This window comes from Canis lupus, chromosome 1, assembly GCF_003254725.2.
Source record: "Canis lupus dingo isolate Sandy chromosome 1, ASM325472v2, whole genome shotgun sequence".
In the NCBI taxonomy this organism is placed as follows: domain Eukaryota; kingdom Metazoa; phylum Chordata; class Mammalia; order Carnivora; family Canidae; genus Canis; species Canis lupus.
In genome coordinates this window covers 47,748,683-47,765,087 of record NC_064243.1, presented here as the reverse complement: position 1 = coordinate 47,765,087, position 16,405 = coordinate 47,748,683, and the positions used below count along the sequence as shown (strand labels likewise).

The following is a 16,405-nucleotide window of genomic DNA, read 5'->3' as shown; positions in this document are numbered from 1 at the left end:
TCCTGGACTGTAAAGAAAACTGCTCCAGAAAACCAGGTAGGAATCATCTCAGCCATCAGGCACACAGAGAGCAAAATACACACATCTATTTCATAAATGGCCAGCAAACGTATTTTATTTTTGCTTTGTCAAAACTCTCATAAGGATCATAATGACTTTTCTGAACAGAAATATTTTTATAACAATAAAAAAACTCATAACAATGGCATTACACATTTAATCAAGCCACAGTAAATGAATACTATAAAACACCTATCAAGTAACCAACCAAAGACTAGATAATATAAAGTTAATATAAAAACACAAAATCTGGGATCCCTTGGTGGCGCAGCGGTTTAGCGCCTACCTTTGCCCCAGGGCGCGATCCTGGAGACCCGGGATCGAATCCCACGTCGGGCTCCCGGTGCATGGAGCCTGCTTCTCCCTCTGCCTATGTCTCTGCCTCTCTCTCTCTCTCTCTCTCTCTCTCTCTCTGTGTGACTATCATAAATAAATAAAAATTAAAAAAAAAACCCACAAAATCTGGTCCCTGGACTTATTAAACAGTTCACAATCTAGCCATGGAAGCAAAACTAGTAAACATGAAATGATCATAGAACAATTAATAGTGAAAATGTGGGAGCCTGTATGGGCTTGGACAATCAAAGATCTCATGGAGTCAAACCAGCAGAAGAAAAGCATTTGAGCTGAAAATCAGGAGGACTGAGTCTCTGTACTATTTGTGACTATCTGAGGGATGGAGAAGGAAGAACAGGACCATTTGTGGTAGATGTCAAAGCTCCCCTATGAGGTAGGTATTACCCCCATTCTACAGACAAGGAAACTGAAATTCATATCTTAGGCAGATTACTTGCCTACTGTGGTCTCCGTTTTTTCATTGTAAAATAAAAGAACATAAATCAATCGCTTTCAAACTGGGACTAACCAAGCACCAAAGTTTTCTGGCAGTGACTCAGAGCCCTCAAGTGGGCATAGCCCTGAGCCAGATGTACCAAATCCTCTGGTCAAAAGCCAACTCCCATTCCCCATGGGAAATATTTTGCTGTCATAACCCCAGCACTAAGAATAGTACCTACTATATATTGAGTGATACATAAAAACTTGAGGAATGAATGGATGAATAGATGGGACAAATGGCACCCCACAATCAACTCTAACGTGACTCTCATTCATGGTGGCTCATTTCCTTATATGTTTAGTAATGTTCTGTTGTTTGTTCATATTCCGGAGCTCTTAATCAGTGGGTTGACTGCATCATTTTTTGAGTTTGTTTTTTAAAATTTTATTTATTCATGACATACACGGAGAGAGAGGCAGAAACACAGGCAGAGGGAGAAGCAGGCTCTCTGCAGGAAACCTGATGTGGGACTCAATCCCCAGACCCTGGGTTCACTCGCTGAGCCAAAGGCAGACACTCCACCACTAAGCCACCCAGGCATCCCTGAGTGTGTCATTCTTTCAAAGCAGATTTGTGTTTAGTCCTTCTAAGCCCTTGGGTGCTTCCAGCCCAGAAGTATTGAGAAGAGTTTCTAGTCTGCAGTTGTCTAGACCATGTAGGTAACATAAATTCAAATCCTAAACCAAACTGGTTCATAAAATGCTTTAAAAAAAAAAAAAAAAGCTTCCTCCCTTTGCTAATGGGTGTTCTCTCCCCACCTTCAGCCCTAGCCTCGCTCTTCAAAGAGGTTCTAATGAAACTCCATATCCCTGAACTCCAGGTACCTGGTATCAGCAGAGCTCCCCTCCATGTCCCCTCCCACTCTTCCTCTTTCTCTCAGGAATGCTCACTCTTCATTCTCTTTTTCCCCACTTGTGAGTTTCTCACTTTCTTGCAAAAAAAAAATGATAAAAGGATGTTTATTTTATCTTCTCCAGTATTTCTACTGGAAGAGTTCAAAGCAGGAAGGCTTTCCAGAATACCCGGTCAGCCTCATTTCCAGGAACAGGGGGCCAAGGATAGTCTACCACCTACCACCTTCAGGTGTAGGTTTAGACATCATCCCCACGGTGAGCAAGGGCTGAAACCAGGTGAGCAGTCAAAGTAGGAGATGGCCAGCATGGGTGAGGGAAACACAGAAGCCAACAGGAGAGCTAGGATTAGCTAGAACGGAGGCCAACCTTTGGTGTGGCAAGGAAAGACCGGCAGGGACAGTAGACAAAAGCAGCTGACTTCATAATAATAAAGAAACCAACCTGAACTTAGGAAAGAAGTTCTGAAGGATAACTGGACGGCAGAGAATACAATGGTTATATTTACTAGACTGCCACCAATTAAAGAGGACAGTTCAGGAACATAGTACTCTCTCATGAATTTACAAAAAAAATTCATGACAAGTCCACAGATCCAAACTTAGATCCAATTCAGGTAGGAGGTATGGCAGAGAATAGGAGAAAAGCAGGAGATATGACAGTGGAAATGAAGTACAGGAAATGAGATGAAGCGGACGTTCCATTATTGGAAACAAGTTACCAGTTGTGCTATGCTACTGGAAGATTCAGAGCACAGGCCAAATCCTGTCACATTCTACATCAAGGAGCTATTTTACACAGGAATTTGGTTATTCACATTGGGGAATAAGTGGAGTATCACCAAAGACTTGGAAACTCTTTTTACTTCGATTCAATGATTATTGAATGTAGCCAGGCAAACTGCTTCAAGATTTTTTTATTATTTCCTTTTATTGTAACAATAACCACAAGTGGGAAATAGTTACTAGTCGGTAAAATAAAGTTCAAGGAAGCTGAATAAGGACCCACAGTTACACCACTACATCTTAGCACTTATAGATCCATACCTTCATAGATTTTCATGTAATATAACATTCTACATATGAAACAGTTAAAAACAGTTTCTCAAAACAGTTTCTCAATTTTGAATTCTGAGAAATGGCTGATATGTAATGGGATTCATCAAGAAAGGTATCTGTGTCCCTGAAAGTTCTAGATACTTGCTTCCCACAGGTGTGGTTGCAATAATACTACCAAGAATGAAAAATGGAAGGGAAAATTCAGTAAATTTGTAGTACTGCTGAATAAGTGTACAAATAAAACATGAGAAAATATATCAGGAATTTAAATCTCCACTGTTCTTGTATCTGATCAGTAGAGTAACACTTCCTCAGAAAACTGTACTACTTCAAATAAAAGAGTAGACAGATACTGGGTAGCAGGAAAAAGGATAATGATCCAAATCTTCCCTTAAACTACATTTCAATTAAGGCCTGTAATCATCGCTGGAGATAATGAATATGAGTCTTGGGTTCAGGCAATGATTTATGTCACCCAGGTTCTCAGAAAGGATTCATAATCATTTATCAAAAGCTTGGCTTTTAGAAGAAAGAGATCAGCTCTATTTCCTTCAAGTTCTTACTCCACAATCTTAAGATCTTAAATAAAGTAGTATGTATCCACATAAATTTGGAGATACTCAGCAAGACCAGGATGAAATAAGAAAGAAAAATTGGGGTGCCCAGGTAGCTCAGTCAGTCAGGCATCCAACTCTTGATCTCAGCTCAGGGCTCAAATCTTGATCTCAGGGTTATGATTTCAAGCCCTGCATTCAGGCCCCCGGGAAGCCTACTTAAAAAAAGAAAGAAAAGAAAAATTGACCAGAATTAGCAGGAAAAAAAGCTTGTAGTACCAACAGGCATAAACTCAAAACAAGTACTTAATGACTAATGAATATGTACTTTGTATTAATGAATCTATTAAAAATATGACTCTCTCCAGAAAAAAAAGCACATTATAAAAAGCACATACAAAATAAGTAAGATTATTTACCATCTTATAAAACAATTTTACAAGGAGAAACAGTTAAGAAATCGGAGACAGTAAAAATGTTAACACTAAGCACAAAAAACTTGGCCTTCAATCAAGGCTACAGGACACTCATGATAGCTTACATAAATCTTATTATTAGAAATGAAGAACCTGTCTAGTTACCCAGGAAAGACAACTTTCCCTAGTACTCAATGCTGAAAAAGTGTCAACATTAAAGCACTACAGGAGAGCCTCTGGATGATGGAAAAGATAACGTCTACAACAACCTCACACAAATGCAGAACAGGATTTATAATTATTTCCAAGAGCAAGCATGAATAAAATTTTAACATTAATGGGTAATTCTGGAAAAGCAATTGTTTGAGGGCTAGGATAATATGGTCCAAAATGTACTATAGATAGAACAGAGAACATGCCCTTCCCATTGTTCCTAAAAAGGAAGACTCTCAATCAAACTAGTTAATGCACAAAATTAATGGCTCTATGTATGAGGTACAGGTATGTACTCCATCTCCCTGCCTCCCACTGTTTACCTATGAAATGTTGCCACCTGTCCCTGTCATCCCTTTGGGCTGATGAAAGAATAAAAATCAGGATGGGAAAAAAAAAAGACCCATTTAAACTGGTTCTATAAATAAGTAAATTAAGGCAGGGACTTCAATCTAGTAGTCCAAATTCTGAATTACCTCTCTCAGATACTAGTAAAATGCAAGGAAACAAATAAGATTGTTTCTTTCTCTTTTGTCTTTTGTAATATCCTTCACAGAACATTCCCAAGCTGAGGCAGCTCAACCTGGCCCCATATGATGATCCACTTCACTCCCAGTTACTTTACCCAAAGAATTGGGAGCATGAAGGATTCAAAGTGGCTATTTTTTCTCAGATTTAACAGAAGATATTTGTTGCTGCTTCTTTTTAAATAAAGTTTTTTTTTATTTTTATTTATTTATGATAGTCAGAGAGAGAGAGAGAGAGAGAGAGAGAGGCAGAGACATAGGCAGAGGGAGAAGCAGGCTCCATGCACCGGGAGTCCGATGTGGGATTCGATCCCGGGTCTCCAGGATCACGCCCTGGGCCAAAGGCAGGCGCTAAACTGCTGCGCCACCCAGGGATCCCAAATAAAGTATTTTTTAAATAAAAATTAGTTAAACCCATTTACCCATACCTTTGTCCATCTACTCATTCACTGAACAAACACTTGACTGCCCTACATCCTAGTCTCTGTGCTAAACAGTGGAGAAACTATGAATATAACACAGCCCTGACTTTCTAATTTAGATGACAAATGACAGTGTTTCTCCCAATTTCAACAGTTAAAATGTGTACTGCACGATAAGAATGTACCTTTCAAATACCATTAGAATGTAAGAATGTCTCTGCAAACCTGAAGATGGCTCAGGGCTTCAAATACAAAATCATATCTTCAATTAATCACCTGACTCTGGCTACTTTCATAAGGACAGCTGGGCTTTCAACTCTGTCCCAAAGCCAGCAGAGATTGAGCCAATAGCTTTCACAGCTACAGAGGCAGTGAGGGCCACCACCTAAGTGGGAAATCAAATTGTCCAGGGGGTTCTTCTATGGTTTTCTCCTTTGGTGTGAAGTGGTTTTTAATCCACTGAAGAATTTCTATTAGAACTCAGTCTTTATAATAAAAATAAAATTTACATTCAGGCAGTCTCTCATTCCAAAATGTTAAGAAAATGGGACTCCTGGTGAAGAAAACAAAGAAAAGATGACTTTAAATAACCAGAGAGGATAAGGTAATAAATGACCAGTGTTTAACAAAAATAAAAAAGTAGGGCACCAGGATGGCTCAGCTGGTTGAGCATTCACCTCTTGGTTTCAGCTCAGGTCAGGATCTCAGGGTCGTGAGATCGAGCCCCATATGGGGCTCCATGCCCAGCAGGGAGTCTGCTTGGGATTCCCTCCCTCCCTCTCCCTCGTCCCCATATGCATGCTCACACACCACCTCTCTCTCAAATATGTCTTAAAAAAAAAAAAAAGCAATATCCTCCCCCGAAAATACAATGGCATAAAAAGCATATTCATTCAATTAGTCTATTTCATAACGTCTCAGGTTTCCTTCCTTTAAATGTATTCATATTAGTCTTGCCACCATGAGACTAATGTTATACTACGGTTCTAATTAAAATTCACACTGAGGCTTGCCTTTCAACAACAAACATCCAAACTGATAAATAAGGAAGGAAAAGAAAAAAGAATATGTAAGAAAAATATGCCATTCTCTTACTTACAGAATTGCCCATTTTGACTCCTTGGTTAACTGAGAAAGTCAAACTCTTACACCTACCATGATGCATCTCCTGCCATCCATGTAGTTAATACCACACAATTAGCTTGGTCATAAAGAGGCATTACCTAACATGATTCTAAAATAACAGCCATAGTCTCTTACTTTTTTTTTTTTTTTACCTGAATGACTTTTCAGGTGGAGAGTTCACATGCTAAATTCCAAGCCAAGCCAAGAATCAAGTGTTCACAGCTACCTGAGAAGCTCTTGGAAGAAAATGCAGTATGTCTCAGGAAGAACACAGGAAGGTCCACATCATTCTAAGGGCAGGGGAAGGAGACAGGCAAAGGATACTGCCCCAGTTATACTAGTGTCAAATGACTGGGCTGGGAGAGGGAGATTACCCATTTTCTTTTCTTTTTTATTACAATTATCTGAAGTTAAACATCGATGAAGTCATTTGAGACTAATTCTTTGCACAGTTTAAATAAAACATGTGTTCAAAGATTCCTCACACACATAGAAAAGGTATCATTCACTTAGAATATTACTACCAAACTCTGTATTATTATCTTCCCATGACATTAATATCATAATATACCAGAGAAGGGAAAAGAATGCATCTTTCTATCAGACCTGAGCTAAATCATGGAAAAATATTAAAGCAACTTACACGTAAATTTAATGGTATCTTCTAAAAGTTTCAATGACAGTAGAAATATATCTAAGATTTAAATTCTTAACATTAATTATTTTACATTATCAAAAATCATGTCCAGTCCTCTGTATGCCATTTCCCTCAGACTACCCAGAGTCTTGTGTAAAGGAAGGGTGAACTCACCCACACAACTCCCTAATACAGATCTGTGATTGATGTCTGAATCTTCTAACAGTGCCCCCACAGAAAGTGGGGCTTCCATAAGAGTGCAATTAGATGTTTAAAAGGGGAAAAAAATCAGGACCAAATAAATACTGGTTGCATCTATTACAAACAAAATAGAGTAGTAAAACAGGTAAAGTGATCAAGAAGAAAAAACTCTGTCAGAACAACTGTTCTTCTAAACCTATGATATAAAAATTTTCTCAAATGAGGCCAGGCAAAAAGTGTTATCAAAGTAACATCTCACTTTTTCCTAGGAGAGACCTAAGCATAGATCTTTAAAATTAAGCACTTCAATCAATTCAATCAACAAAAGCAAAAAACCATCTTTTAGTTCTAATAATAAAAACACCTTTTGGAAAGTACTGGATCATTTACATTCAAAGTAAGGGGCCAAAAAATCTATTTTACTTTTCATTTCCCCACTACACACTCCAAAATATACTATATGAAAACAACCAAAAGAAAAGGTGAGGTGCTGAACTTGGTTCTTTCTTCACAAAGCGGTACTGTCAATATAGCTCACTGTATTATACACCAAGATGGGACACTTTAAGGAGTCTCAAAGGAGCTGTCTCAAAGGAACTGTGAAAACAGACCCTACCGTTCCCCAACACTGCATCTAAAATAAATATAGTGCAGCCCACCTGACTGACAATCAACAGATTTAAGATCCTTTAAAGCTCTGTCACTCCATGCCAGGAATGATAAATTTAGCACTAAAGGAAGGGAGCCCAAACCTGCCTCCACATCTTGCTGAGAAGACCCAACAGCAAGAAGGGCCCCCGTTTCAAAGGAAGCGGAGAGAGATGCAGGAATCAGGTGACAGAGGTGACAGGATGGTCTGAGTGAGGAAAGCAGAACTCAAGCTTGAAATTGCCCAGAAAGACCGCCAAGATTACTGCTTCCAGAAAAAGAAAAGAAAGGATATTCCTGGTGCCCACATGAAGAAGCGAGTGCTTTCAGGATCTCTGCATTGCTGATATATACTCTCCACAGCCTGGGAATCATTCTAAGGTATCCTGGCATAAGGTCTGATGTTCAGGGTACAAAGTGACAGCTTTCACAAAAAAGCCAAAACCACTCTGCAGGCCACCAGAAAGAGTAACCAGGCCTAGTGTGACACTAGAAGTGAGATCCTATGCAACCCACACTGAGCTGTCCCACAGAGGACAGGTGGAGGCCAGCTGTTGTTCCTGCCACAGTAGCCAAGGCCAGTCCTTGCTTCTGGGGGCCCTAGCACAAACTTCCCCAATTAATCCATACACTACATGGTTAAAATCTGTTTGTCAGTGGACTGTTCAGAACTTTAAGAAGTTCTAAAAGAGGCAATGCCTTAAGTACTATCACTGCTACACAGGTTAGTCCATAAATGCATTTGAACCCACAATGTACTGGAGTCATAACACCACCAGTACTTTCTCCAACAATATACTCTTTTTTTTTTTCCAATAATATACTCTTTATAGTCTATGAAGAATCTCATTTCTCTGACCTCCCCGACTGAGGGGTTGTTAAAGGTGACATTCGGAACCAGGAAATGCCAGGCAAACAAAAGTGCTGCTTAACACCCATTGTTTTCCAGTTATTCCAAATTTAAGAAGAGTAAACACTTGGGAAGGGTATCCTAGGGCAGGAGTACTGCCAAGATGGGACCATCTGTGCTGGCTTGCTGTTACCTGTCTAAATCATGAGCTTGGGACCAGAGAACAGTTGAAGCAGTCATTAACTAGGGTCATGTTTACCCTTCCATTGTCAACTAAGAACATACTGTTTCTGTTGCTTTAGAAGAAAGGTCTCCCTAGTTCATTACAGTCATTATTTCTGCTCAGTAAGAGATAATGTGCTTCAATTGGAAAAGTATGTGCGAATGCCACACTCCTACATCTCCTAGCAGGGGCCCATCCGCATTCAATACTTTCACAGACACAGAATGACAGTTCTTTGGAAGTCACAGGGTCTTAAATAAGCTGACAATTTATTGTCCTCCACAACAGAACTACAAACAAGATGTTAATTTCCTAACAGTTATTGCCTGTTTATTAAAATTAGCCCAAATCCCATCTTTTTTGCTTACTCCAGGGATGTGCATAAGGCACATTTCCTTGAACTTCATTCTGAGAGAATTAGTACTGAGAAAAGTAAAAGTAAAACTTGCCATTAAAGTACTTGTATAGCTAAGGTGGTTCCCGAAGAACACTAGGGACAGTGACACAGAGCACAGAGGGATGCGGCACGGTGGTGGGTGGGTGAGGACGGGGGAAGGGCATAAAGAGAAAGATACAGGGATGCCTGGATGGCTCAGCGACTGAGCACCTGCCTTCGGCCTAGGGCATGATCCTGGAGCCCCAGGATCAAGTCCCGTGTCAGGCTCCCTACATGGAGCCTGCTTCTCTCTCTGCCTGTGTCTCTGCCATTCTCTCTGTCTCTCATGAATAAATAATAAATAGAAATCTTAAAAAAAAAAAAAGTTCATCCCTTCTAAAAAAAAAAAAAAAAAAAAGAGAGAGAGAGACAGAGAGCTACAGAGGGACGCCTGGGTGGCTCAGCAGCTTAGAGCAGTTTGGCACCTGCCTTCAGCCCAGAGCGTGATCCTGGAGACCCCGGATCGAGTCCCACTTCGGGCTCCCTGCGGGATCAAATCCCACATCGGGCTCTCCACAGCCTGCTTCTCTCTCTGCCTGTGTCTCTGCCTCTCTCTCGAATAAATAAATAAAACCTTCTTTTAAAAAAGAGCTACAGAACATTGTGACTGTGACTATCCAAATGTCTTGACTTGGCGCTCGATTTGTAAATCAATATCAGGAGAAACAGAGCTGGTGACAGATTGGGATCTCAAAGGTCACCTTATCCAATGGTGTCCATTGGTAGGGACATGGCCAAACACTGGGAGGCTCTTCAATATGGGTGAGAGCACCCCTGCCCACAAAAATGCCAGCGCCATCAAGCTTGGCAGCAGTGGTCTCCCAAGGGCCAAGTTCTGCGGTGCATGAAGAAGATGGGTAACAGTAAGAGTGAAGTAACAGAAATTGCAGATGTAAATGTCCTGGGACTCTTGCAGATTGGGTGCCCCAGAAGAGGTAGAACTGCACAAGCATTCTACGAGGATTCTACAGAGGATTCAACCCTTTTGATTTTTTTTAAATTTTTATTTATTTATGATAGTCACACACAGAGAGAGAGAGAGAGAGAGAGAGAGAGAGAGGCAGAGACATAGGCAGAGGGAGAAGCAGGCTCCATGCACCGGGAGCCTGACGTGGGATTCGATCCTGGGTCTCCAGGATCACGCCCTGGGCCAAAGGCAGGCACCAAACCGCTGCGCCACCCAGGGATCCCTACCCTTTTGAAAATTAGAACACATTTTCTGAAAAAGTTAGGGAAAAATTAGCTTTCTATTGTGGCCTAAAATTTAACCCATATTTACTTCTTTCAACAAGTATTTATTGAGCTCTAGTTATCCAGGAACTTGTAGTCTAACAGCAAGAGGGAAGAGACACATAAAGTTCTCGCCTGGGTGGTGAGGGCTGCACAAAGGAGAAAGCAGAGCCTTACAAGGGGTGGTACAGAAGGTCCTCTGAGGAGGGACAGCAACACAGACCAAAGAAGTGACACAGCCAGGGTGTGCCAGGGTGAAGAGGCAGGGAAGACTGGCACACACAAGGACATGAAAAAAGACCAGGTGACCACAGAGCAGAAAGCGAGGGGACAGGATAAAGTTTGGGGAGGCCTCGTCGGCCCCAGAAGGGATCTCATCTCTGACTGCAGTGGGAAGTGTCTGAACAGTGCTAAGCAGTGGACTGGAATGTTCTGATTTCCATGTCAGGACTGGCACTGCTGGATGGGGCCAGAGGGGAAGTGGAAGGAGAAGCAGGAGGCTGCAGTGATCCAGGGCCGAGGTGAAGGACCTGAGCGAAACTGCCCTCTCATCAGAGGAGAAGAGATCATCCTGGCACTGTGTTGTGGAGTCAAAATCGACAGAACTTCTGAGGAACCAGATGCAGGGGAGGAAACAGAGGAGTGGCCACCTCATGTGTGCACAGTGTGTGTGCACAGTGTGTGCACCATGTGTGATGACGCTAAAATGCAGTCTCTACCGAGATTGTATTCCCAGCTCCACCACTTCCTGGCCAAGGGACCCTGAGTGCTGTGGGCAGTAACTCTGTCTCTGCTTCAGTTTCTGACACTATTAATCAGGGAGAGTAACAGAATCTACCTAGGATTTGCTGTGAGAATTCAATGAGGTGGTATTTAGAACATACTTACTACAGTGCCTGGTAGACACTAGGAGCTATATAATCTATTCTTACCATTACCATCATCTACCTCACAGCACTGTTATTAGAACTAAATAGACTGAGTCAATTCATGTAATGCCTTTAAGGAAGTGCCTGGCCCATAATACTCTCAATAAATGTCAGCCCTTATTGCTATCATCACAAATGATTCCCAATTGGTGGTGGCAATGATTGAGGCGAAGAACAGAACGGGGAGGGGGCTGCTCAGAAAAGGTCCAGAGGGCCTATGGAAGAGGTTGTGTTTGGTGTGCTTTTAAGTCTGCAGTGTCCATGAGGCATCCAAATATCGAGGTCAAGCAAGCTGGACATCTGAATCTTAACCTCAGAGGGCAAGTCTGGACTAGAGACACTAACCCAAGAGTGATTCACACGAAGAGGAGTTTACAGAAAATGATGAGCTTGGTGAGGGAGAAAATTAAGGTGAGGAGACAGAGTCTAGCGGTGAATCCTATGGCATTCCCAACATCCCAAGTCAGGTGAAGGTAAAGGAGGCAGCAGAGGACACTGACAAAGAACAGTGCAGAGGAGGAGAAAAGCCAATAGGGAGTGGGCTCCTAAGAATACTACCTTCCTAAAGGATGATCACACTGGAAGTAGCCACATGGATCTTAACAAGAGCATCTTAAACGTCTTACATATTCACTTCAGCTTTACCTAACTTTCGTTTACAACACTACGAAAGAACATGTGCTTCAAGAGCGATGTGCAGTGGGGGAAACTCTGACCTGCGAGTCAAGAGACCAAAGTCCGTGCTCCAGTGAGGTCGTGGGTAAGTCCCTCAACAGAAAGGGCATTCATTCATTCCTCCACAGGTAAAATGACAAGGTTCGACCAGGTTCCCAAACACAGGTCACGGGCTCCCTATGTGTCTAAAACCCAATAATCAATGCCCATAGCTATTTTTTCAATATTTAAAACATGTACTGATCGTTGCTTAACCTTTTAGCTAAGATCAAGTGTAAAATGTGCTGAGAACTACACATTCACCTCAGGTAAAGTCACACAAACAAAAAACTGGCACACTTCTGTTTCTGGTTGAAATTATAACTAAGTGTAGTAACACTTGTAAAGCTGGGAAGTAGTCATGGTTAAGAAGGGAGACTCTGGAGTCTGAATGCCTGACTTCAAATGCTCGCTCCATCACTTACAACTCACTGCCTGTATGCTGTTTAACAACACAAGGTCTCAGTTTCCCCCTCTGTGAAATGGGGATTGTAACAGTGCCTATCTCATAGAGTAGAGGAAGGTTTTAATTCATTAGTCCATGAAACATCTCAGCAGGAACTCTCTGCTGGCCCTCCTCCCTCTTGACTGTTCTTTGTTAATCTCCTCTGCTGGCTCCTCCACCCTAGCCTAACCTGGAATGTGGGGGCTCCATAGGACTCACCACCACCAGATCCTCTTCTCCATCTCCATCCTCTCCCTCGCTGGGCTCATCATGAAACATACAATTAAGCACTGAACAAACAGGAATTGTTAATGCCATTATCCTATACTAAACAAAAGATATTAGCTTTTAATAAGATCACATTTCTGGGGGCAATGAAGAAAAATAATAAAAAGAATATGATGGTGAAAATGTGGGTGATCATTGGTAACTCCAGACTCAAAAATTCTTCTTATAGATGCCTGAGACCCATTTGCCATCCTATTGCAGGAAACTCGGCACCTCAATTAAAATCTAGCAGGTAAGGCTTTACTCCCTACTAGACAATATAACTTCCATGAGGTCAGCATTACACATCTGATTTACTGACAGCATATGATCAGTGACTGGTGAACAAGTCCCTTGGTACTTACACTTACCCCCGAACTCCTAAATTCCATTCCTGAATTTCTAATTTGGAAATTAAAGATTCTAAAATTTTTTTGTAAACACTTTTAAAGGTTCCCTTGCACAGGATCCCTGGGTGGCTCAGCAGTTTAGCGCCTGCCTTCGGCCCAGGGCGTGATCCTGGAGTCCCGGGACTGAGTCCCACGTTGGGCTCCCTGCATGGAGCCTGCTTCTCCCTCTGCCTGTGCCTCTGCCTCTCACTCTCTCTGTCTCTCTGTCTCTCATGAATAAATAAATAAAATCTTAAAAAAAAAAAAAAAAAAAAAAGGTTCCCCTGCATGAGTGCCCTGCAAGTGCTTCTAAGATCCTACACCACCTGCTTCCCCCCCCCCCAACCCTTTGTTTCACCTCAAGCCAAATTCTACAGATTTTCACATGGAGCTTTCTAAAAAGTTTCTCTGGCACAGATTCATTCTCAGTGCTTTCTAACTTTAAAACCCAACTTCTGAGATCCCTGGGTGGCTCAGCGGTTTAGCGCCTGACTTCGGCCCAGGGCATGATCCTGGAGTCCTGGGATCAAGTCCCACATTGGGCTCCCTGTATGGAGCCTGCTTCTCCCTCTGCCTGTGTCTCTGCCTCTCTCTCTGTCTCTCATGAATGAATGAATGAATGAATGAATGAATGAATAAATAAATAATCTTTAAAAATAAATAAATAAAACCCAAATTTTCAGAACATTTTACTTTACTTTGGGAAGATAATCATACCTGAATCAAAGCTTTCAAAATTTCTAAAGAGCAAAAAAAACAAACCAAAACAAAAAACCCACAAACTCTGAACTACAAAAGACAAAGCATATATGAAACATTGCAGTGCCTTTCCTCCTCTTAAATGACTCGTGACACAATCCTGAGGAAACAGGACCAAAATAGCTACCCATCTGACTAGATTTCAAATGTTTTCTTGATTACCACATGATAAGCAACAATTGATAACAAAACAAAACAGGACAGAGGAGAGACTACCGAAAAACTGCTTATATTAAATAAACCTATTACATTTTGTGTTTACCAGAAGGTATATAAACTGAGACAAAAGTGAAGGTAGCTCCAAAAGCTGCCATATGTAAGCACCATGAAGGCTGGGGTAAATTAGCTCTAATTCATGAGACATTTCATCAGTGGAGGACCCAGATTTTCAGGAAGAAATTCTGAAAGCTTAGGAAGACATTAAAAAAAAAAAAAAAAAAAAAGGCAAGCATCAAATCAATAGATGATATATGCTAATTTTAGCTGCAGGAGACCAAAGTGAAGTGTGAAATGAGGAAAACAGCCAAGGGTCACTCGTGCAAGAAATGTCCACTGAGTGCCCAGCACAGGCTCAGGCACAGGGCTGCAGACTAGCGTTTTGGAGCTCCTTGCAGGGTGGGAGAAGACGGAAGAAACATAAACTTCAGTACTATCATAAGGCTGGCTAATGGTTTATCTATCTTATTAATTCTTTCAAAGAACCAACTCCTGGTTCTGTTGATCTGTTCCACAGTTCTTCTGGTCTCGATTTCGTTGAGTTCTGCTCGAATCTTTATTAACTCCCTTCTTCTCTTGGGTGTAGGATCTATTTGCTGTTTTTTCTCTAGCTCCTTTATGTGTAAGGTTAGCTTTTGTATTTGAGTTCTTTCCAGTTTTTGAATGGATGCTTGTATTGCGATGTATTTCCCCCTTAGGACTGCTTTTGCTGCATCCCAAAGATTTTGAACGGTTGTATCTTCATTCTCATTAGTTTCCATGAATCTTTTTAATTCTTCCTTAATTTCCTGGTTGACCCTTTTATCTTTTAGCAGGATGGTCCTTAACCTCCATGTGTTTGAGGTCCTTCCAAACTTCTTGTTGTGATTTAGTTCTAATTTCAAGGCATTATGGTCCGAGAATATGCAGGGGACAATCCCAATCTTTTGGTATCGGTTCAGACCCGATTTGTGACCCAATATGTGGTCTATTCTGGAGAAAGTTCCGTGTGCGCTTGAGAAGAATGTGTATTCAGTTGAGTTTGGATGTAAAGTTCTGTAGATATCTGTGAAATCCATCTGGTCCAGTGTATCATTTAAAGCTCTCGTTTCTTTGGAGATGTTTTGCTTAGAAGACCTATCGAGTATAGAAAGAGCTAGATTGAAGTCACCAAGTATAAGTGTATTATTATCTAAGTATTTCTTCACTTTGGTTAATAATTGATTTATATATTTGGCAGCTCCCACATTCGGAGCATATATATTGAGGATTGTTAAGTCCTCTTGTTGAATAGATCCTTTAAGTATGATATAGTGTCCCTCTTCATCTCTCACTACAGTCTTTGGGGTAAATTTTAGTTTATCTGATATAAGGATGGCTACCCCTGCTTTCTTTTGAGGACCATTCGAATGGTAAATGGTTCTCCAACCTTTTATTTTCAGGCTGTAGGTGTCCTTCTGTCTAAAATGAGTCTCTTGTAGACAGCAAATAGATGGGTCCTGCTTTTTTATCCAGTCTGAAACCCTGCGCCTTTTGATGGGGTCATTAAGCCCGTTCACGTTCAGAGTTACTATTGACAGATATGAGTTTAGTGTCATCATGATATCTATTCAGTCTTTGTTTTTGTGGACTGTTCCACTGAACTTCTTCTTAAAGGGGAATTTTAAGAGGCCCCCTTAAAATTTCTTGCAGAGCTGGTTTGGAGGTCACATATTCTTTTAGTTGCTGCCTGTCTTGGAAGCTCTTTATCTCTCCTTCCATTTTGAATGAGAGCCTTGCTGGATAAAGTATTCTTGGTTGCATGTTCTTCTCATATAGGACCCTGAATATATCCTGCCAGCCCTTTCTGGCCTGCCAGGTCTCTGTGGAGAGGTCTGCTGTTACCCTAATACTCCTCCCCATAAAAGTCAGGGATTTCTTGTCTCTTGCTGCTTTAAGGATCTTCTCCTTATCTTTGGAATTTGCAAGCTTCACAATTAAATGTCGAGGTGTTGAACGGTTTTTATTGATTTTAGGGGGGGATCTCTCTATTTCCTGGATCTGAATGCCTGTTTCCCTTCCCAGATTAGGAAAGTTTTCAGCTAGAATTTGTTCAAATACATATTCTGGCCCTCTGTCCCTTTCGGCGCCCTCGGGAACCCCAATTAAACGTAGGTTTTTCTTCCTCAGGCTGTCGTTTATTTCCCTTAATCTATCTTCATGGTCTTTTAATTGTTTGTCTCTTTTTTCCTCAGTTTCCCTCTTTGCTATCAACTTGTCTTCTAGGTCACTCACTCGTTCTTCCACCTCGTTAACCCTCGTCGTTAGGACTTCTAGTTTGGATTGCATCTCATTCAATTGATTTTTAATTTCTGCCTGATTAGCTCTAAATTCTGCAGTCATGAAGTCTCTTGAGTCCTTTATACTTTTTTCTAGAGC

The 16,405-nt window shown here is 41.3% G+C and overlaps 1 protein-coding gene across 5 annotated transcripts in view; it reads right to left on the bottom strand.

The window, feature by feature from the left end:
- The window catches only part of TULP4 (TUB like protein 4), a 226,663-nt gene that overhangs the window by 185,241 nt on the left and 25,017 nt on the right, over positions 1–16,405 (bottom strand). Inside the window, exon 1 of one of the 5 annotated variants that reach the window (XM_035712590.2) lies at positions 6,039–6,091. The exons of the other annotated variants lie outside the window; for them this stretch is intronic. The gene's annotated coding sequence lies outside the window, so the exon portion shown is untranslated. Of the gene's footprint in view, positions 1–6,038; positions 6,092–16,405 lie in introns of those variants that run through there. 5 annotated transcript variants of the gene reach the window in all.